This window comes from Ornithorhynchus anatinus, chromosome 3, assembly GCF_004115215.2.
Source record: "Ornithorhynchus anatinus isolate Pmale09 chromosome 3, mOrnAna1.pri.v4, whole genome shotgun sequence".
Taxonomy (NCBI): domain Eukaryota; kingdom Metazoa; phylum Chordata; class Mammalia; order Monotremata; family Ornithorhynchidae; genus Ornithorhynchus; species Ornithorhynchus anatinus.
The window spans coordinates 123,360,787-123,382,649 of NC_041730.1; the positions used below are offsets into that span (position 1 = coordinate 123,360,787).

General features: G+C 44.4%; 1 protein-coding gene across 1 annotated transcript in view; it reads left to right on the forward strand.

Annotated features, from left to right (window-relative positions):
* HPSE2 (heparanase 2 (inactive)) overlaps nt 1-21,863 on the forward strand; it is a 563,007-nt gene that overhangs the window by 387,699 nt on the left and 153,445 nt on the right. The window lies entirely within an intron of this gene.

Consider the following 21,863-nt stretch of genomic DNA (forward strand, 5'->3'; position numbering starts at 1 on the left):
CTATACATAATTTATGTACTTATCTGGAACTCATTTTAATGCCTGTCTCCCCCTCTAGAATGTAAGCTTCTTTTGGGCAGGGAGTCTGTCTATCAACTCTGTTGTACCCTACTCTCCAAAGCATTTAGTACAGCACTTTGCACACAGGAAGCCCTCAGTAAATACCACTTGGTGATGATGATTGATTATTTGATGGACAGAATAAAAAAGGGAGAGAAGAGACAAATATGTGGAAAGGTAATGCAGGCTGTGAAAATCAGATTATAGATAATAATGGTGACTGGAAAGAGAGGACAAATGCAGACAGCAGAGCCTTTGGTTGGGTCCCCTCCACTCCACTGAAACTGCCCTCTCAAAGGTCACCAATGACCTCCTTCTTGCCAAATCCGACAGTTCCTACTTCATCCTAATCCTTCTCGACCTCTCAGTTACCTCTGATGCCATGGACCATCCCCTACTCCTCCACACCTTATCTCACCTTGGCTTCACTGACTCTGTCCTCTTCTGGTTCTCCTCTTATCTCTCTGGCTGTTCATCCTACCTTTTCCATCCTAAGCATACACATATAGTTAAAATAGCCAAGCCATAGATGGCTCTTCCCTTATTGACACCCATGGTCATCACCCTCATTAGTTGTTCCACACATTTAACTCTCTCATCAGCCCCCCCACCAGTCCCTCACCCTCAGTGATCTGGCCATCTACTGCATTAAGAAAATGAATGCCATCTGGTCTGAACTCCCCAGAATCACCACTCTCTCTCCTCCCTCCTCTATGCCCTCTTTTCAACTTTCCCATACTTCCCAGCAGTGTCTTCAGAAGAGATGTCCTACCTCCTCTCAAGTGCCATCCCCCCACATGCGCATCGGATCCCACTCCTTCGCACCTTATAAAAACTCTCTCCCTTCCCTCCTTCCCTCCTTAACCATTCATTCATGCATTCAATTGTATTTATTGAGTACTTAGTATGTGCAGAGCACTGTATTAAGCACTTGGAAAGTATAATTCAGCAGTAGAAACAGTCCCTGCCCACACCAGGCTTACAGTCTAGAAGAGTAATTATGGTGTTTGTTAAGTACTTACTATGTGCCAAGCACTGTTCTAAGCACTGGAGTAGATACAAGATAATCAGGTTGTCACACGTGGGGCTCACACTTTTAATCCCCATTTTACAGATGAGGTAAGTGAGGCACAGAGAAGTTAAGTCACTTTTCCAAGGTCACACAGCAGTCAGTGGCAGAGTTGGGATTAGAACCCACATCCTCTGACTCCCAAGACAGTGCTCTTTCCACTAAGCCACATACTGTCTTCAACCGCTCACTATCCAATGGCTTCTTCCCTTCTGCCTTCAAACATTCCCACTTCTCCCCCATCCTAAAAAGACCCTCCCTTGACCCCACAGCCTCCTCCAGTTATCGCTCTATCTCCCTCCTACCCTTCCTTTCTAAACTCCTAGAACGAGTCATCTACACTCGCTGCCTCAAATTCCTCAACTTCAACTCTCTCCTGCACCCTCTCCAATTTAGCTTCCGTCCCCTCCACTCCACCGAAACAGCCCTCTCAAAGGTCACCAATGACCTCCTTCTTGCCAAATCCGACAGCTCCTACTTCATCCTAATCCTTCTCGACCTCTCAGTTAACTTTGATGCCATGGACCATCTCCTTCCCCTCCACACCTTATCTCACCTTGGCTTCACTGACTCCGTCCTCTCCTGGTTCTCCTCTTATCTCTCTGGGTGTTCATTCTCAGTCTCCTTCACCGGCTCCTCCTCCCTCTCCTATCCCCTAACTGTAGGGGTCCCTCAAAGTTCAGTTATTGGTCCCCTTCTAGTCTCTATTTACACTCACTCCCTTGGTGAACTCATTCGCTCCCACCACTTCAACTATCATCTCTATGTGGATGATACCCAAATCTCTATCTCCTCCCCTGTTCTCTCTCCCTCCCTCCAGGCTCACATCTCCCCCTGCCTTCAGGACATCTCTACTTGGATGTTCTCCTGCCACCTTAAACTCAACATGTTCAAGACTGAGCTCCCTATCTTCCCTCCCAAACCCTGTCCTCTCCCTGACTTTCCCATCACTATGGACGACACTACTATCCTTCCCATTTCACAGCCCCGCAACCTTGGTGTCATCCTTGACTCCGCTCTCTCATTCATCCCACATATCCAATCCATCACCAAATCCTGCTGGTCTCACTGTCACAACGGCACCCAAATCCACCCATTCCTGTCCATCCAAACTGCTTACCACCTTAGTACAATCACTCATCCTATCGTAACTGGATTACCGCATCAGGCTCCTTTCTGACCTCCCAACCTCCTGCCTCTCTTCACTTCAGTCCATACTTCACTCTGCTGCCCAGATTATCTTTCTATAGAAACATTCAGGGCATGTCACGCCCCACCTCAAAAATCTCCAGTGGTTGTCTATCAACCTCCATAACTAACAAAAACTCCTCACTACTGGCTTCAAATCTCTACATCACCTTGCCCCTTCTTACCTCTCCTCCTTCTCTCCTACTACATCTCAGCCTGCACACTCTGCTCCTCTGGCGTTAACCTTCTCGCTCTGCCTCGATCTCACCTGTCTCGCCGTCGACCCCTCTCCCACGTCCTACCTCTGGCCTGGAACACCCTCCCTCCTCAAATCCACCAAACAAACACACTTCTCCCCTTCAAAGCCCTACCGAAGGCACATCTCCTCCAAGAGGCTTTTTCAGACTAAGCCCCCCTTTTCCTCAGCTCCCCCTCCTTTCCACATCACCTTGACTCATTCCCTTTGCTCTTCCCCCCATCTCTCCGTCCCACTGTACTTATATATATATATGTATATATATATATATAATTCTATTTTTTAATTGATGCCTGTTTGTTTTGATATGTATTTGTATATCTCTATAATTCTATTTATTTATATTAATGCTGGTTTACTTGTTTTGATGTTTGCCTCTCCCCCTGTAGACTGTTAAGCCCCCTGTGGGCAGGGATTATCTTTCTTTATTGCTGAATTGTACCTTCCAAGCATTTAGTACAGTGCTCTGCATGCATAAAGCACTTAATAAATATGACTAAATGAATGAATCCTGACTCCTCCACTGTCTGCTGTGTGACCTTAGGCACTTCACATTTCTATGCCTCAGTTACCTCATCTGTAAAATAGAGATTAAGACTGTGAGCCCTATGCTGGACAGGGACTGTGTCCAAGCTGATTTGCTTCTGTCCACCCCAGTGTTTAGTACAGTGCCTGGCACATAGTAAGCACTTAACAGTACCGTAATTATTGTTATTATTATTATTACCCTGGGTTCATAGTCCAGGAGTGGGAAGAATAGGTATGATATTACCATCTTGTAGATGAGGAAACTGAGATATAGATTTTTGGTTTTTAATGGTATTTTATAAGTGCTTACTATGTGCCAGGCACTATACTAATCACTGAAGTAGGTAGAAGATAATCAGGTTGGACACAGTCCATGTCCCATATGTGGCTCGCAAGCTTCATCTCAATTTTACAGATAAGATAACTGAGGCACGGAGATGGTGAATGAGGACTAAAGTCACATAGTAGGCAAATGGCAGAACCGGGATTAGAACCCAGGTTTTCTGACTCCCAGGCCTGGGCTCTTTCCACTAGGCCACACTAAGTGATTTGGTTTACTCTCACAGCAAGTGAGAGCTGGGACTAGAACTTGGGTCTCCTGGGGCCTTCCCAGTCCTCTTTCCACTAGACAATACCACCTCTCAAAGGGCCATTTGTCACCCAAGTAAACATTTGAGCATTTAAAAAATACCTAGCCTGACAGAATGTTTCCAAGTGACTAATTGCTTCCCTTAACTTCATTTCATGACCCTTTGGAATCACATTCACCAGTTACCCCTCTACCCCAGGGCTGCTGTGCAATTCCTTTATTTTGCAAGGCACTGCTTTTATCCATGTACCTGAATCTTCAAAGACAAAGATATCCACCCACCATAGCACTTTTGTAAGCTCCTTATGGACAGGAAACATGTCTTCCAACTCTGTTATATTTTACTGCCCCATACGTTTAGTAAAGTACAGTAAATGCTCAATAAATGCCATTGATTGATAGGTAGGAGGAATTGCTGCATCCAAGTACTTACTGTTGAAATCAGAGGTTGAGGCAAGGAGTGCGGTTTAACCAGATACTTGGCCGATCAGATACATCTGAATCACTGAATAGTTTGGATATGAGGACTGTATCACGGGCAGCCAGGCATAGATGCCATTTATTAAATATATATCTTTCTCTGAATGTACACAATAAAAAAGCTCAATCTTTATGCGGTGCTAAACATATTGAGGCTCTGTTTGGCTCCAATTTGTTCCAGGAAATCATTCAATTTGACATCTTCCGCAGGGATGGAGATGGGCAGAGAGAGAAACTCTTTCTAGCCACTAGAATAGGTTTTGTTCATTCTTAGCCAAAACTGCAAGTGCCCCCCACAGGAAAATAGAATCGGAAACCACAGAACCTGTGGTGGTCTGACTTTGGATCCCTCCAAGAAACAGGAGAAGCAATGTGGCCTTGTGGAAAGAGAAGGAGGCTGGGAGCCAGAAGAACTGGATTCTAATCATGACTCTGCCAAGTGATTGCTGTGTGACCTTAGGCAATTCACTTAACTTTTCTGAACCTCAGTGCTTCTGGTCTTCTTCCTACTTAGATTTTCAGCCCCATGTGGTACAGGGACTGCTGCAACCTAATTAACTTGTATCTACCCCCCCGCCCCTAGAACAATATTTGACACATAGTAAGTGTTTAACAGATACCATAAAAAAACAAAAAAAGCAAACCACAAAAAAAACTGCCCAAAAACATCAGGGAATTCTCCTGGTCCTTTGGGAAGAATTCTCAGAAGAGTTTAGGAATGACATTGACAGTATACAGCCTAAGAGGGCTGATTAGACCAGCTGGCTCTGTCCCCTATTCTTGTTTTATTACTTCCTCCCAGTAGGAAGTAATTAGGAAAGGAATTAGGAAAGGTGATATTTTAGGATATCCTAGGGCAAAATGCCTACCCCTATGAGATCCACTACAGGCGTTATTCACTCCCAGCTTACACAGACCCCAGCAAAAACAAGGAGTCTGGAATCCCGTCTAAAGAATTTCTGAGTGGCTCAAGTCATGTCGCTGAAGGGATTTGCTAATAAAGCCAGATAGGCAAATGTTTTATCTTCAAGACAGTAAGCTCCTCCACCAGATTGTAAGCTCCTTGAGGGCAGGAATCATGTCTACCAAATCTGTTTGTATTCTCCCCAGCACTTAGTACAGTGCTCTTTCCGAAGTAAGCACTCACTGAATACCTTTGTTTGTTTTAGTCTCACAGTGTAAAAGAAGACAGGTTTTGCTTCCCAAGAAAAGAATTGCTAATGTATCTTAAATAAGTTATAGATAAAGCTGTTTCACTGAGGCTTTTAGGTTAAAATCAATCAATGAATAGCATTTATTGAGCTCCTATTGGGTGCAGAGAAGCAGCGTGGCTCTGTGGAAAGAGCACGGGGTTGGGAGTCAGAGGTCATGGGTTCTAATCGTGGCTCCACCACTTGTCAGCTGTGTGACTTTGGGCAAGTCACTTCAGTTCTCTGTGGCTCAGTTACCTCATCTTTAAAATGGGGATTAAGACTGTGAGCCCCACATGGGACAAGCTGATCACCTTGTATCCCCCCCAGCGCTTAGAACAGTGTTTCACACATAGTAAGCACTTAACAAATTCCTTCATCATCATCATCATATTAAGCATTTGGGAGAATAAGATAGAGTTAGGAGACTCAGCTCCTGCCCTCAAGGTGTTGAAAATCTAATGGGGAGACACATGTAAAATAAGTTTTAGTTAAGAGGAAGAAGAAACTAGAAAGATGGATAAGTATGTGTTTAAATAGAAATGTGTTGAAATTGAAATGTAAAGAAGTGCTATTGAGTTGAGATTGCCTAAATGCTGAGGGGGGTGTTGTAGGGTTATAGGGAGGAGAGATGAGAGATTAATAGGAGAAAGTCTCTCGAAGGAAGTAGACTTTGATCAAACAATCAATCAGTGGTATTAATGGAGTGCTTACAGCATGCGGAGCACTGTGCTAATTGCTTGGGAGAGTTTCCCAACCCACAGTGAGCTTACAGTCGAAGGGGGAGACAGATATTAATATAAATAATTTATAGATATGAACATAAGTGCACTGGGGCTGAGAGCGGGGTGAATACCAAATGCCCATAAGATATAGATCCGAGTCCATAGGTGATGCAGAAGGGAGAGGGAGTCGGGGAAAAGAGAGCTTAATCAGGGAAGAATCTCGAAGGAGATGTGAACTTTAATAAGTCTTTGAAAGTGGGGAGAGTGGTCATGTGGAGTATATGGAGGTGGAGGGGTGTTCCTGCCAGAGGGAGGATGTGGGAAAGGGGTCAGCGGTGAGAGAAACGAGACCAGAGTACAGTGAGGCAGGTGAAGCTAGAGCACCAGAGTGCGTGGGCTGGGCTGTAGTAGATCAGTAGAGTAAGGAAGGAGAAAGGCAAGCTGAAGATGAGCTTGTTGTGGGCAGAGAATGTGTCTGTTGTGTTCTCCCAAGCGGTTAGTACAGTGCTTTGCACACAGTAAGCGTTCAATAAATATTAATGAATGAATGATTGATTGCTTTAAGGCCAATGGTAAGGATTTTCTGTTTGTTGTGGCAGTGGATGGTTCTACCACTAGAGGTTCTTGAAGAGTGGGGAGATGTGGATTAAGTGGTTTCAGAAGGGCTTTGAAGATGGTGACAGCTGTAGTCTGGCAGGTTTGAAATTTGAGGGAGTTCGAGACAGGAGAAAGATGAGCAAGACATTACAAACAGGGAGAGACGAGAGGGCTTCTTTTTCCTCCGTTGCATTGCTGTATGCCAACATGCTAGTATAAAATGCTTAACCATCATATTTTATGGCCCTGAGTTGTTTAGCTTCTCTGGATCCTGCTGAAAATTACTGTAGATAGTTTGGGTACTTATTAAGCACTAACTATGTGCCACACACTGTGCTATGTGCTGGGAAAGACATAAGTTAATCAGAGCAGACACAGTTGTATTTAGCCCATATTGGGCCCACAAGTGTTTAAGATAGGGAGAATGAGTATCTTCTTCCCATTTTATAGCTGTGGAAACTGAGTTTAATAACATGCCCACGGATATACACCTGTGCAGTAGAATTGAGATTAGAATCCAGATCTCCCGCTGCCCAGGCTCATGCTCTTTCCACTAGGCCCTGCTGCCTTCCTAAACCGTACTTGTCATGTGGAAAGATCAAGCTCAGGCTAAACAGACATATCATAGGTTGTTGTTTTGGTGACTATCAATCAATCAGTCAATGGTATTTACTGAGCACAGAATACTATGATAAGCATTTGGTAGAGTACAATACAACAGTGTTGGCAGACACTCTCCCTGTTCATAATGAGTTTAATAAAGTGACCTTAATAACATGCCCTTAAAAATGACTTTATGAGTCATTTTCAAATGGTAAATGGATATACTTTAATCCCTTTCTAAACCCCAGTTGGCAGATCCCACTGAACGGGACTCTTTCCTTACAAATTTCAGTAGACTGCATGAGTCAATCAGTCAGTCACTCATGTTTATTGAGTGCTTGCCATGTGCAGAGCACTGAACTATACACTCGGGAGAGTACAGTATAACAGAGTTGGCAGACGTCCCTGCCCACAAGGAGCTTACAGTCTAGAGTGGGAGACAGACATTAATATAAATAAATGAATTACTAATATGTACATAAGTGCTATGAGGCTGAGGGAGTGGTGAATAAAGACTGCAAATCCAGGATGCTGCAGAAAGAGAGGAAGAAGAGGAAATGTGGGCTTAATCAAAGAAAGCCTCTATAAATATTATATACTAAGTGCTTAATAAGTGTTTAATAGTAGTGGATAAAACAATTTGCCAGTAAACTATAAAAGTATTTTTAATATACAAGACATGATTTTGTCTTTTTATCTTTTAGTGTGTCAGGATACCATTGTGATCTTTCTGAATAAAACTTACAGCAACTTGCTTCAGCATTAATAAAGTGAAACCAGAAATCTTCAACAAGCACCTCAGTCATTTTCTCCAATATCTGTGCTTGACTTTGGTGCCATTATATTTATTAATAATCACGGTATCTGTTAAACATTTACTATATTTTAAATACTGGGGTAGACATGATTTATCAGTACAGTCCCCATCCCAAACAGGGCTTACAGTCTCAGGTAGAGGTGGAGAGTGGGTGTTTAGTCCTCATGTTGCAGATGGGGAGACTAAAGCACAGAGAAGTGCTTTAGCCCAGGCTCACACTGTGGGCAGGTGGCAGGACCAGGAGGGGAGCCCGAGTCCTCTGATTCCTGATCCTGTACTACTTCTACTAAGACAGATATCTCAACAAAGTACATGAAATGTTTCCACCACAGTACTTGAATCACACAGTCAACCGGGAACTGTACTTCTTTGACTCTGACTAAATTTGTCTTCTGCTCCCTCAGAGTTTTAGAAGAAGGTTCGGCTTAATTGTTTGAGAGATGTGTATACTAAGATTTTTTATTTGATTTCTGATGCCATTTAATAATAAAATATTCTAAAATGGCACTAATATCCAGTGGTTTGGCTGTTCAGGTGCAGAACCATCCTGATTAAAGACTATCCTCTAATAGAACAATGTTAACTGACATGCAATATAAGAAAAGGAACGATGTTTTTCTGACTTTGATTTGCACCATTTATTAATGCCACCCTCAACCCCATAGCATTTGTGTACAGATCCACAATTTATTCATTAATATCTGTCTCCCCTTCTACACTGTAGGCTCCTTGTGGTGAGGGAATACATCTACCAACACTGTTGGATTCTCCCAAGTGCTTAATGCAGTGCTCTGCACATAGTAAGCACTCAATAAACACCATTCAATGATTGATTGGAGGAGATGCACTTTTAATAAGGCTTCGAGGATAGAGGGAGAGAAATCATCTGCCAGATATGAAGAGGGAGGGAGTTTTAGGCCAGAGGCAGGATATGGGTGAGAGGTCAGCGATGAGATCTATGAGATCCAAGTACAGTAAGTAGGATGGCATCAGATGAGTGAAGCGGGTGGACCGGTTTGTAGTAAAAGCAGAGAAGAAAGGTAGGAGGAGGCAAGGTTACTGAGTGCTTTCAAACCCGGGGTAAGATGTTTCTGCTCAATGTGGAGGTGGATGAGCAACCACTGGAGGTTCTTGAGTAGGATAATCAATCATTCAAATTTATTGAGCACTTACTGTGTGCAGAGCACTGTATTAAGCACTTGGATAGTACAATTTGGTAACAGAGACAATCCCTACCCAACAAAGGGCTCACAGGCTAGAAGGGGGAGACAGACATCAAAACAAGTAAACAGGCATCTTTAGCATCAATATAAGTAAGTAGAATTATAGATATATGCACATCATTAATAAAACAAGCAGAATAGTAAATATGTACATATATACACAAGTTCTGTGGGGCGGGAAGGGGGGTAGAGCAGAGGGAGCAAGTCAGGGCTATGAGGAGGGGAGGAGGAGCCAAGGAAAAGGCGGGCTTAGTCTGGGAAGGCCTCGTGGAGGTGGCGAGCTTTCAGTAGGGCTTTGAAGGGAGGAAGTGAGTTTGGTGGATGTGGGCCAGGGGTCAACAGCGGGACAGGTGAGAACGAGGCACAGTAAGGAGGTTAGCACTCAAAGAGCAGAGTGTGCGAGCTGGGCTGTGGAAGGTGAGAAGGGAAGTGAGGTGGGGGGGGGGCAAGGTGATGGAGAGTTTTGAAGCTTTGAGATTTGAGGAATTTTTGCTTGGCACGAAGATTGATAGGAAACTGCTGGAGATTTTTGAGGAGGAAGGTGACATAATAATTATGGTATTTGTTAAGCGCTTAACTATGTGCCAGGCACTATACTAAGCACTGGGTTGGATACAAGTAGATCGGGTTATACAAAGTCCCTGTCCCACATGGGGCTCACAGTCTCAATCCCCATTTTACAGGTGAGGTAACTGAGGCCCAGAGAAGTGAAGTGACTTTCCCAAGGTCACACAGCAGACAAGTGGCAGAGCCGGGATTAGAACCCATGACTTTCCGACTCCCAGTCCCTTGCTCTATCCATTACACCATGCTGCTTCTCTACATGCCCAGAGAGTTTCTCTAGAAAGAGAATCCAGGCAGCAGAGTGAAGTATACACTGAAGTGGGAGAGACAGGAAGTTGGGAGATCAGAAAGGATGCTGGTGCAGTAATCCAGTTGGGATAGGATGAGTGATTGTACTAAGAAGGTAGCTGTTTGGATGGAGAGGAAAGGGTGGATCTTGGCGATGTTGTGAAGGTGAGGCCGGCAAGTTTTGGTGACTGATTGGATATGTGGAGTGAATGAGAGAGTGGAGTCAAGGATGACAACTAGGTTGTGGGCCTTCGAGATGGGAAGGATGGTAGTGCCATCTACAGTGATGGGGAAGTCAAGGAGAGGACAGAGTTTTGGAGGGAAGATAAAGAGCTCTGTCTTGGACATGTTGAGTTTTAGGTGGCAAGAGGACATCCAGGAGGAGATGTCCTGAAGGAAGGAGGAGATGCGAGCCTGGAGGGAGGAAGAGAGAACGGGGAAAGGATGTAGATTTGGGTATCATCCGATAATTGAAACCATGGGAGCAAATGAGTTCACCAAGGGAGTGAGTATAGATGGAGAACAGAAGGGGACCCAGAACTGCCCCTTGAGGAACCCCTACAGTTAGGGGATGGGAGGGGGAGAAGGAGCCCCCGAAGGAGACTGTGAATGAATGGCCAGAGAGATAAGAGGAGAGCGGGGAGAGAACGGAGTCAGTAAAGCCAAGGTTGGATACCGTATTGAGGAGAAGGAGATGGTCAACAGTGTCAAAGGCAGTTGAGAGGTCAAGGAAGATTAGGATAGAGTAGGAGCCATTGATTTGGCACCGAGGAGGTCATTGGTGACCTTTGAGAGAGCAGTGTCAGTAGAGTGAAGGGGATGAAATCCAGATCAGAGGGGGTCCATAAAAGAGTTGGAGGAGAGGAATTTGAGGCAGCAAGTGTGGATGACTCGCTCCATGTATTGTGCACTTACGATGTGCAGAACACCCTACTAAGCGCTTGGAAAAGTAAAACGCAACAATGTAAAAGATACATTCCCTGCCCACAGTGAGCATACAGTCTAGAGGATAATATGCATTGAATGTTTCATAGAAAAATGAACAGGACAGCAGAGGGAAGTATGGCCTGAAGTGGGAAGAGACAGGAGGCAGGGAGGTCATCAAGGAGGCTGATGCTGTAGTCAAGGTGGGATAGGATAAGTGCCCATCTCAACGTGGTAGCAGTTCGGATGGAGCGGAAAGGGTGGATTTTTGCGATGTTGTGAAGTCTGAACCAACAGGATTTGGTGACAGATTAAATATATGGGTTGAATGAGAGATATGAATCTAAAATAGTGCCAAGCATCACCAGCTGCCTGAAGCTCAATACCCATGTGGATGGTTCCATTTTCATTTTTTACTCAAATTTTTGTCTTCCATCTGTTTTCCTTAGGGCCTGACCTAATTTACTTCAGGCCTTTGACCCGATCTAGATTAATATTCACAAGTTTGAACATTAATCATGACAGTCATCAAAATAAACTGGAGGGAAATACGGAAACCTTCAAAAGTGTCCAGAGGAAAGTAGCCGTATGATGGAAGTGTTGGAAAATAGGACTTATTAAGGTATCTTGAAGAAATTAGAATTCCACAGTAAAGAAAGGTGGATTGAGGATTGGTTTAGTAGCCCTCTTCAAAACTGGGAAAGATTCTTATGGACTATAGTGACTCATTACTCCACATCTCCATGAAATAACAGTGTAGAACAAAAACAGGTAAGGAGCACATTGATTCTCTCCCCCACCTCATCGCCAAACCACTGTTAGGCACATTGATATCCTATCTCAGTCCCACAGCACTACTGCTCATATCCTCATGTTCTACTGCTTCCCCTATCTGTAATTTTAATGTCTCTCTTCCCGACTAGATTGTATGCTCCTTGAAGGGTGGGTCATGTCTACCATCTCTATTGTATTGTAGTCTTCCAAGCACTTAGTACTGCACATTGTAAGTACTCAATAAATACCATTGATTGAATGAATGATTGATAAATCTGCCACGAACATTATGCAGATCTTGCTCTCCAACTGGACATTTTGCCTGAATATCTTGGTACCCTACCTACTATTTTTCTGACTCCCTTCTTTCCCCCGTATTTTTCTGCATTATTATTGTTCTTGTTGAATCAGGAAGGACTGACTGTCCCACTAATCAGTAAAACACGGGAAATAAAAAATCTCTTGGGTATCTCTGTCTTAAAGTCTTTAACTACCACTGTGAATTCATGAGCTGCACATCTCTTTGCTGTGAAGAAATTGTCTTAACTTCAGAACAGTTGAAAATGAAAATGAAAAACAGTTGAAAATGCAGCCCCATCTCCTAGAAATGGCCATTTGTAATGAACAATCTTTCAGAAGCAGGAAATAAGATGGTGTTTTATTTTTAAGTAGCCCTGGAGACTATAATGATTGTATTAAAATTTTAGACCCCATCTTTATAAGTAAAAAAACCTAAAGGCTCATTCTTACAGCAGTGTAAACTGCTGCATACTCTGGCCTGAATAAAACATTTATTTTTACCCCTTGCAGTCTTTTAAGGAACAGTGAGGTCTCCTGGGAAAAGCATGTGCCTGAGAGTCAGAGGGCCTGGATTCTAATCCCATCTACCACATGGGGTTCATGGTCTAAGTAGGAAGGAGAACAGTTATTTAATTCTCAGTTTACAGAGGAGAAACTGAGGCACAGAGAAGTGAAGTGACTTGCCCAATGTCACACAGCAGACAAATGGCAGGGTTGGTATTAGAACCCAGGTCACCAGATCCCACCTGAAGCTCACAGTCTAAGTAGGAGAGAACAGATATCCCCATTTTGTGGAGGAAGGAACTGAGGCATAGAGAAGTTAAGTGATTTGCCCAAGGTCACCCAATAGATGTGAAGATACCTGTTCTCCCTCCTACTTAGACTCTGAGCCCATGTGGGACCAGATTATCTTGTATCTCCCCCAGCACATAGTACAGTGCTTGGCATATAGTAAGTGCTGATATTTAAGTACTTATTATGTGCCTGACGTACTAAACACTGGCATGGATAAAAGTGAGTCATGTTGGACGTAGTCCCTGTCCCACATGTGTCTCACAGTCTTAATCCCCATTTTACAGATGAGGTAATAGCACATAGAGGTGAGTGGCTTGCTCAAGGTCATCAACCAGACAGGATTAGAACCCTGATCCTTCTGACTCCCAGGCCTATGCTCTAATGTACTAGGCCAAGCTGCCTCTCAGGGGTCTGGGAGTCTGAGAACCTTGATTCTAAACCCGGCTTTGAAAAATGCTTGCTCTGTTACCTTGGGCAGGCCACTTCATTCATTCGTTCAATCAATCGTATTTATTGAGCGCTTACTGCATGCAGAGTACTCTAATAAGTGTTTGGAAAGTACAATTCAGCAATAAAGAGAGACAATCCCTGCCAACACCGGGCTTACAGTCTAGAAGGGGGGAGACAGACATCAAAACAAATAAACAGCCATCAATATAAATAAATAGAATTATAGACATATACACATCAAAATGAGGAAACAGGCATCAATATAAATATATAGCATTATAGATAAGTACATATGTACACAAGTGGTGTGGGGCAGAGAGTGGGGGTAGACCAAAGGGAGGGGTCGGGGCACCGTGGAGGGAAGGGAGAGCTGAGAAGAAGGGAGGCTTAGTCTGGGAAGGCCTCTTGGAGGAGGGGAGCCTTCAGTAGGGCTTTGAAGGGGAGCACTGTGATTGTGTGGCTCAGTTCTCCCGTTCTTTCTCTTGCTTAGACTGTGAGTCCCAGGTGGGACAGGAACTGTGACCAACCTAATTAACTTGTATCTATCCCAGCACTTAGAACAATGTTTGACACACAGCTGTAAAGAAAGAACTCTGTTATATTGTAATAATAATAATCATGTTGGTGTTTGTTAAGTGCTTACTACATGCAGAACACTGTTCTAAGTGCTGGGGTAGATACAGGGGAATGAGGTTGTCCCACGTGAGGCTCACAGTCTTCATCCCCATTTTACAGATGAGGGAACCGAGGCGCAGAGAAGTGAAGTGACTTGCCCCCAGTAACACAGCTGACAAGGGGAAGAGTTGGGATTCGAACCCATGACCTCTGACTCTCAAGCCCGGGCTCTTTCCACTGAGCCACGCTACTTCTCTATTATTCTTCTACTCTCTCTACTCTACTCTCTACTCTATTCTTCTACTTCTCAGCCACTTGTCAGCTGTGTGACTTTGGGCAAGTCACTTAACTTCTCTGTGCCTCAGTTACCTCATCTGTAAAATGGGGATTAAGACTGTGAGCCCCACGTGGGTCAACCTGATTCCCCTGTGTCTACCCCAGCGCTTAGAACAGTGCTTGGCACATAGTAAGCGCTTAACAAATACCAACATTATTATTAATCTCTACTCTCTACTAGAGAGTACTTCTATTGTACTCTCCCAAGTGCTCAATACAGTGCTCTGCCCACAGCAAGCACTCAGGAAGTACGTGGACTTCACCAAATAATGGTATGTGATTCATTTGTGCTTTTGCTTTTATGCTGTGGTTACTTGGGCCATAGAAGGGTCCTGAATATAAAAAACCCAGGCATGCCCTGTGCACTGTGGTGCACCATTGCCTGACTATTAATGTCTGTCTCCCCTTCTAGACTGAAAGCTCATTGTGAGCAGGGAATGTGTCTTGTTATAATAATAATAATAATAATAATGTTGGTATTTGTTAAGCACTTACTATGTGCCAAGCACTGTTGTAAGCACTGGGTGAGATACAGGGTAATCAGGTTGTCCCACATGGGGCTCACAGTCTTAATCCCCATTTTACAGATGAGGTAACTGAGACACCGAGAAGTGAAGTGACTTGCCCAAATTACAATCTCCCAGACCTTTCCAGACAAAGCCCCACTTTTCCTCATCTCCCATTCCCTTCCACGTCACCCTGACTTGCTCCCTTTGCTCTTCCCCCCTCCCAGCGCCACGGCACTTACATACATATGTGTCTTTTTATTTATTTGTATTGGATGTCCACCTCCCCCGCTCTAGACTGTAAGCTCATTATGGGCCAGGTCATTAAAGCTTCCATCGCGATGATGATTTTCAGGTGTAGATTGGATGCTAAATTTCATATCTGTAATTCATTTTAATGTCTCTCCCCCTCTGGACCCTAAGCTCCTTGTGGGCAGGGAATGTGTCCACGAGACAAGAAGCTGCATGGCGCAGCGGATAGAGCACAGGCCTGGGAATCAGAAGGTCACAGGTTTTTGTTTTTTGTTGTTGGTATTTGTTAAACGCTTACTATGTGCAGAGCACTATTCTAATCACTGGGGTAGATACAGGCTAATCAGGTTGTCTCACATGAGGCTCACAGTCTTAATCCCTATTTTACAGATGAGGTAACTGAAGCACAGAGAAGTGAAGTGACTTGTCCACAGTCACACAGCTGACAAGTGGCAGAGTCCGGATTTGAACCCATGACCTCTGACTCCCAAACCCGGGCTCTTTCCATTGAGCCACACGGAGGTTCTAATCCCGGCTCCACCACATGTTGGCTGTGTGACCTTGGGCAAGTCACATCACTTCTCTGGGCCTCAGTTCCCTCATCTGTAAAATGGGGATTGAGCCCATGAGTCCCACATGGGACAGGGACTGTGTCCAACCCAATTTACTTCATTCTTTCAGTGCTTGGAACAGTGCTTGGCACATAGTAAGCGCTTAACAAATGCCATCGTTGTTATTATTATTATGTCTACCAACCCTTATATCGTACTCTCCCAACTGTTCTGCTCTGCACACAACAAGCACTCAATACATACGAGGGATTGACTGATTTGAAGAAGAATGTGCGAAATTAGCAAGGGGAAGATGGGTGAAGGTATCTGGAAGATTTTGTTTAAGAATAATCACACCCTCAGGCACACATTGGTCCTGGGACTTATTGGTGGAACACAAATCCTGCTCCTCTTCCTTAGCAGATGTCAGTCCCAAAGTCATGTGTCAGAATTTAGAAGTGGGTGGTTTAGGTGTGGGGCTAACTCTGAAGTAGGGAGGAAAACTGTGAGTGTTGAAATTCTGAGCTCATGGAATGCCAAAATTCAGTCAAAATTCCTCCTCTAGACTGTAAGCTCAGTTTTGGGGGGGAAACGGGTCTTTTCATTCTGTTGTGCTCTCCAAGTGCTTAGTGCAGTGCTCTGCACACAGTAAGCGCTCAATAAATGTCATTGATTGATGGTGCTGCTAATAGGGGGAGCAGTGGGGTGGGTGTCTACAGTGATAGGAATTGCAGAAGGCACCCAGGAAGATTTGTCATAAAGAAGCAGCAAGGTGTAGGGGATAGAGCACGGGCCTGGGAGTCAGAAGGTCATGGGTTCTAATCTCTGCTCTGCCACTTGTCTGCTGTGTGGTCTGGGGCAAGTCACTTCACTTCTCTGGGCCTCAGTTTCTTCATCTGTAAAATGGAGATTGAGATGGTGAGCCCCACATGGGACAGGGACTGTGTCCCAATCTGTTTGTATTCACCCCAGAGCTTAGTACAGTGCCTGGCACATAGTTAAGCGCTTAACAAATGCCATTAGTATCGTTATTATTAATTCTTATTACATCCTGGACCTATTTATGGGCAAAGTGACTGCAAACCAGTAATGACAGAAGACAGTAGCTCCATTAACCACTTGGTGGCTTTCTTGGCATCTGCTGCATACAGTCTATGCTACCCATGTTTGCCAGCCATCTCTCCAGATTCCAGCTGGTCCTGTCAACCTTGCAGACTGTCCAAAGTAGTTCTTTGGTCAGAAATTTTCACCACTGATGTCAAGGTGTCAGCAGGCAGAACCAAAATTGGAACTCAGGTCTCCCAATTGCCAGAGCAACACATTCGCCTATGGACCAATAATATTTATTTACTTGAAGTAGCGTGGCCTGATGGCAAGAGCACAGGCTTCAGAGTCAGAGGATATGGGTTCTAATCCTGGTTTCGCCACTTGTCTGCTCTGTGACCTTGGGCAAGTCCCTTAACTTCTTGCCTCATTTACTTCATCTGTAAAATGGGGATTAAGACTGTGAGCCAACCTGTTTAACTTGTATCTACCTCAGTGCTTAAAACCCTGCTTGGCACATAGTAGTTACTTATCAAATATCATAACAATTTATTATTGCTACTATTGTGCCTCCTTCCCCTGTTGGGCTGACATTATACGATTCATATATTCAAAAATGAATATAATTAGGAGGAAGTCCTGCCCAAAGTTTGTTTCAGATTTAGGGGCCATAGGAGATACTGCTGAGCAGATAAATAAAGGAATTGAGACCTGGTAAAATGTATTCATTTAAAAATGGGTGATGGAGACATCAATGAGTTAATCTCATCCCATTTGGAGAATTGCCATCCCATGAGGTACTCATCAAATTTCAATAATCCAAAGTATCGTTGTAAGATTTGAAAATAAGTGAAGAAGTAGTTGTGTTTTTTCTACCACCTGCTAAAACTGTAGGATTAAAAGTCTTGCATCAGTTTTCAAGAAAGCAGGATGGATTTATAAATAGAACCAGTGACCAAGTTCCTAATCGAGACAAAGGTTCAAAGTGGTGCAGAGGAGTTTAAAAGCTGTTCCCTAGCTACCAGGTGCTTTTAGAAGAAACTTAAATAGAACATGTTTTTCACTAAAATTGAAAAATCGCTACCTCAGTCAACAGAACAAATTTGTATTTCTCCAGCTTCTTGGAAAGGTTTCTAATCAAATTACAACTGATTTATTTGACAGTAGGTTATACTCTGAATTACTTCAATAAAGATCAAATGGTAGTTTACTGATTTTAATCCCTCTAGTATAAAGAACATAAGGGAGTTTCATAGTGCTTTCCCAGAGGTTCTGGAATGGATCCTAATTTATAACATTTATAACATGAAAATATACCCTACCATACCATTTATGAGTCCACCTTATTTTAAAGGAATGTGTAGCCCATTGAATCATGGGATACTTGTGCATCATGGGGTATTCCTGTATTACAGATAAAGATTTAAATGATGTTCAGCAGTCAGTCGAATTTATTGAACGCTTACTCTGTGCATACCGCCGTAGAAAGTGCTTGGCAGAATACAGTATAACGATATAGCAGACACATTCCCTGCCCACAGTGAGCTTACATTCTAGAGTAGAATCTATAGTCTAGTGTAGCTGTACTTAAATTCTTTCATTTTTAATTAAATCCAGTACTATCTATAAATGTATTTGTGCATGTATTTCCCACTTATGCACAAAATTAAATTATAGTGACCAGTGAAATTTACCTTCAGGGCGTTAGAGATGAGGTCTAATAAGGAACAGGTGTAGAGGGAAGGAGGAGAGAGAGAAAAGGACAGAGGGCCAAAGAAAGGAAGAAAAGAACAGAAGAGAACATACAATACCCACCATGGCCACGACAGTCTTTTCTCATCTTCTATTGCTGCCCTTCCAGCAATATCCGACAAATACTCTCCACTACCTTCAAAGCTTTTTTGGAGGCACAACTCCTCCAAAAGGCCTTCCATTCATTCATTCATTCGTTCTTTCATTCAATAGTATTTATTGAGCTCTTACTATGTGCAGAGCACTGTACTAAGCGCTTGGAATGTACAATTCGGCAACAGATAGAGACAATCCCTGCCCAATGGCGGGCTCACAGTCTAAACGGGAGAGACAGATAGCAAAGCAGAACAGAACAAAACAAAAACAAGACAACATTATCAAGATAAATAGAATCAAGGAGATGTACACCTCATTAACAAAATTAATAGGATAATAAATAATATATACAAATGTGCACAGTGATGGGGGGGTGAAGGGGGAGGAGCAGAGGGTGAGGGGGTAGCAGAGGGAAAGTGGGGCTCAGTCTGGGAAGGCATCTTGGAGGGGGTGAGCTCTCAGTAGGGCTTTGAAGAGGGGAAGAGAGTTAGTTTGGTGGACATGAGGAGGTTGGGCATTCCAGGACAGCAGTAGGACGTGGGCCAAGGGTTGATGGTGGGATAGGCGTGAACGGGGGACAGTGAGGAGATGAGCGGCAGAGCATTGTTGTGTATGGGGTGGGCAGTAGAAAGAGAGAAGGGAGGTGAGATAGGAGGGGGCAGGGTGATGTCTTTGAAGCCAAGAGTGAGGAGTTTTTGTTTCATGTGAAGGTTGATAGGCAACCATTGGAGATTTTTGAGGAGGGGAGTGTTTCTGTGGGAAGATGATCCGGGCAGTGGAATGAAGAATAGCCTGGAGTGGGGAGAAACAAGAGGAAGGGCGATCTGAGAGAAGGCTGACACAATAATCCAGTTGGGATATTATGAGAGCTTGTACCTGTACGATAGCCGTTTGGATGGAGAGGAAAGGGCGGATCTTGGCAATATTGTAAAGGTGAGACCGGCAGGTGTTGGTGATGGATTGGATGTGTGGAGTGAATGAGAGAGCTGAGTCAAGGACAACACCAAGCTTGTGGGCTTGTGAGACAGAAAGGACGGTCGTGCCGTCCACAGTGACAGGGAAGTCAGGGAGAGGACAGGGCTTGGGAGGGAAGATAAGGAGTTCAGTTTTAGACGTTGAGTTTTAGGTGGCAGACAGACATCCAGGTGGAGACGTCCTGGAGGCAGGAGGAGATACGAGCCTGGAGGGAGGGGGGAGAGAACAGGGGAGGAGATTTGGGTGTCATCTGCATAGAAATGATAGTTGAAGCTGTGGGAGTGAATGAGTTCATCAAGGGAGTGAGTATAGATGGAGAACAGAAGAGGGCCAAGAACTAACCCTTGAGGAATCCCTACAGTTAGTGAATGGGAGGGGGAGGAGGAACCCGCGAAGGAGACCGAGAATGAACGGCCAGAAAGTTAAGAGGAGAACCAGGAGAGGACGGAGTCTGTGAAGCCAAGGTGAGATAAGGTGTGGAGGAGAAGGGGATGGTCGACAGTGTCAAAGGCAGATGAGAGGTCAAGGAGGATTAAGATAGAGTAGGAGCCATTGGATTTGGCAAGAAGGAGGTCATCGGTGACCTTTGAGAGAGCAGTCTTGGTGGAGTGGAGGGGACAGAAGCCAGATTAGAGGGATGACTTCTCCGACTAGGCATTACTTTCCTCTTCTCCCACTCCTTTCTGTGTCACCCTGAATTGGTGTCTTCATTCATCCCCCATTCCTAGCCCCACAGTATTTATGCACCTACCTGCAGTTTATATTAATGTCTGTCTCCTCCTCTAGACACTAGCTCATTATGGGCAGGGAATATGTCTGTTTATTGTGATATTGTACTCTCCCAAGTGCTTTGTACAATGCACTGTACACAGTAAGCGCTCAGTAAATACAATTGATAGATCAGTGCCCTGAGTGCCCCTACCCATGATGGTCTGTTTTGGATAAAATAGTTATCGGACAGAAACAGAACTGGTTTTGTCAGCAACCCCAAGCCGAATGGTCACTCTAGAGCTGTCTTTGAATAGATGGTCCTGCCTGTGTCGGCTAATCCCATCAGGCTCAATGCCGGAAGGGTCAGAACAACCATGGTGGGGAGGGTGGCAATGGCAGCTGAAGAAGAGAATGAGGAGGCTAGCCAACCATCTCCCCATCCAAGCAGCTGGGCTCCCTGGATCCCTCCTTTACCCTGCACCTCTGAAAACCACCTCCACATCCCCCACCATCACAACCGGGACTGCGGGGGTGGGAGAGAAGCCTGAATTCCCTGATCAACTGGCCTCAAGTGGGATATCTCATCACGTCAGATAAAATAGACCCATTGAATTTCCTGAACAGGCTCCTGGTTTGCTCAGATACACTTGGCGAATTCAATTTTAGACTCCTCGCTTTTCATAAATATTGGGCTTCCGTTCTTACCATATATCTGCATTTGGGATTTATCTGCATATGGAAACTCTGCCTTTTAAAAGTGTCAAGGCATGAAAGCCCCACCCAGAAGCCTAAAGGAATCAGCTGCCTGGCCTCCTCTGAAGTGGCAGACAATTCTAAACTCCTTGAGGGAAGGGAATGTATTGTCTGTATTGAGCATTGGGATTGTATTGAGCGCTTACTAGGTGCAGAGCACTGTACTAAATACTTGGGAGAGTGCAATGTAACAATAAACAGACACATTCCCTGCCCACAACGAGCTTCCAGGCTGGAGGGGAAGACAGGCATCAATATAAATAAATACTGCCCCAAGCACTCGCTAAGGGCTTAGCAAGTATTAGGCAGCGTGGCTTAGTGGCAAGAGCCCTGGCTTGGGCGTCAGAAGACGTGGGTTCTTATCCCAGCTCTGCCACTTGTCTGCTGTGTGACCTTAGGCAAGCCACTTCACTTCTCTGCGCCTCAGTGACCTCATGTGTAAAATGGGGATTAAGACCGTGAGCCCCACGTGGGGCAATCTGATTACCTTCTATCTACCCCAGCGCTTAGAAAAGTGCTTGGCACATAGTAAGTACTTAACAAATACCATATTATTATTATTCAATGCAATTATTTGATTGATTTCTAGTGCAATCTTGCCCAGAGCATAGTCTTCCGGAAGCAAAGAACAGCCGCAACTGCGTCTAAGGAGCATCACCCGGCCGACTGCACTAGGCCATCTGTTGGTCTGAAGGAATCACTGCATCTTTGTAATACAAGTACTGCCCAGGACACTGTGAGGGAGAAAATCCTAGGATTCAGTAGCCAAAACAGACTTTTCAGTGGCTGCAGCAGCCCCCTCACCAGTTTTTGAGGCATGGTTTACTCAGTAGCAGTACAAATGACCCCAGA